Below are 2,344 nucleotides of genomic sequence, written 5' to 3' on the forward strand. Positions count from 1 at the left end.
GTGATCAAAGGGGGGGGCTTACCTGGTTGCTCTGGCAAGAGAGAGGTGTCGTCAACACCGTAGTCGTACTGGGCAGCAGCGGCTTCGGTCTCGGTGTCTAGCGGAAGAAGAGGGGGGAAGAAACAACGAATACAATGCAAACAGATGCATAACGATGCATGACAAGACCAGTAACGGTGCTAGGGGTGCCCTAACGCGGCATGAGGTGATACCGGTGAAGGGGGAAAACATCCGGGAAAGTATCCCCGGTGTTTCACGTTTTCGGGCAGAGGAGCCGGAGGGGGAAAGTTGCGAGTTTGGTATGTTAGGGGTGCGTGGCGGACGAACGGGCTGCGGATCCGGATTCGTCTCGTCGTTCTGAGCAACTTTCATGTAGAAAGTATTTTCATCCGAGTTACGGATTAAAAGATATGATTTTCTAAAGATTTTATTAATTTCTGGAATTTAATTAATTAATTAATTAATTCGAAAATGAACTAATGACATCAGCATGATGTCGTGCTGACATCAGCAGTCAACAGAGTTGACTTGGTCAACCTGACCAGTGGGTCCCACTGGTCAGTGACACATTTTAATTAAACAGTTTAATCAATCTAATCAAAATTAATTAGTGGGTGGGCCCCACTGTCATACTAATTAATTAGCTAATTAACAGTAGTTAATTAGGTTAACTAATCATTAGGTTAATTAATCTTATTTTGGTTAATTTAATCAGAATTAATTAAGTTAATTAATTGGTTAATTATTTTCATTATTTATTTACCTATTTACTTATTTATTTAATTCCTTTTTTTAACGTTCTAGGGCTGGGCCCCCATGTTATTGGCCCACAGGGGCCTTGCGGGTTTCGGGTGCTAGTGGCTGCTAACGGGCGTCGGGCGCAAGGCATAGCCCGAGCGGGCACATGCCCAGGGGGCCGCGGGGCGGCGGACCCGGCAGGTCGTCATGGCAGGGGAGGCCGGTGGCCACGGCGAGGCCGGACGCCAACCGGGCGGAGGACGGGGATGGCGACGGTGCACGGGGGCTGGGACAGAACCCGCCTGGTGCGGGGGGTCGCGGGACGACAGGGAAGTAAGGGGGGGCGTACGCGGGCCGGCAGCAGCGGACGACGCCGGCGTGGGCGCACGGGGCGCAGGGCGTCGACAGGGGGCCACGGGCGGCACGGGCTTGTGCCCGCGCGACGAGCACCATCGGGCGTGGCCGGGTGTGGGAGAGGACGAGAGGGAGCGCGGGGGCGCGGCCATGGGCGGGGCAAGACCAGCGCGGGTGCGCCGACGCGTGCGCGCGCACGGCCAGGGCGCGTCCAGGGGCGCCGGGGTGCGGCCGTCGACGCAGTGAGCGCGGGGCGAGGGAGCGAGGGAGAGAGAAGAGGCCGGGGCGAGGCGGAGCTCACATCGAGGAGCAGGGAACGGGGCATGTGCTCGGTGGAGGTCGGGGAGGGCCGCCGTGGAGGGGGACGAGGACGACGTCGTCGTGGAGCAGGCCGGCGAGGTGGTCCGGCGAACGGGGTTCCGGGCGGCGGTGGCCTCCTCTAGATCCCGACCCAGCTCGGGAGAGAGGAGGGGGGCCGACGCGGGGTCGAGGCGATGGGGTGCCCGGCGACTGGGTTGGGGCGCTGGCGTTGCGAGGTGGGGCGGGGTCGGTGGGCTTCGAGGCGGCGATGGGGCGATGGGATCGGGGGGGTTGCCCCGATCCAGATCCGGGAAGGGCGAGAGGGAGGAGTGGGACGAGGGGGAGGGAGTGGGTGACGGGGTGGCTAGGGTTTCGGTCGTGGGGGGATAAGGCAGCGGGGGTGGGCGGGCCGGTTGGCCCTTGCCAGGTTGGGCCGGCCTGGTGGGGTGGACGACTGGGCCGGCTGGATCGAGGCCTAGTGGGGGGAAGCGGGGGTTCTTTCCCTTTTATTTTATCTTTGTTTTATTTTATATTTCTGTTTTACTGTTCTTACTTTAGTTTCCTTTTGAATTTGGTTTTATAAACTACACCACCGGTTCCTAATTTAGTTTTAATAAGTATGCCACTGCCCCATAAGTTTTGGGCAATAAAACAAATAGTTTAATATTTTATCAAATTGAAAAGGGTAGTTAGTTAAATGTTTTGCTGGTGTTTTAAATATTTTTGTGCACTTAAACCTTTTATAAAATTGTGGTTTCTCCACTATTATTATCCATGATTTATTCGACACAATTTGGATATTTTAGTTTTAATGTTTGAAAACTTTTATTGTTTGCCTGATTTGAATTTTGAATTTGAATCGGTTTCGAACTAACTCGAGCTTATCAACAGTAACCGAGGTGACGTGGCACCATTAGCAGAGGTTTACTGTAGCTTGATTATCCGGGTGTCA

The sequence above is a fragment of the Triticum dicoccoides genome, chromosome 2A, assembly GCF_002162155.2.
Source record: "Triticum dicoccoides isolate Atlit2015 ecotype Zavitan chromosome 2A, WEW_v2.0, whole genome shotgun sequence".
Lineage (NCBI taxonomy): Eukaryota > Viridiplantae > Streptophyta > Magnoliopsida > Poales > Poaceae > Triticum > Triticum dicoccoides.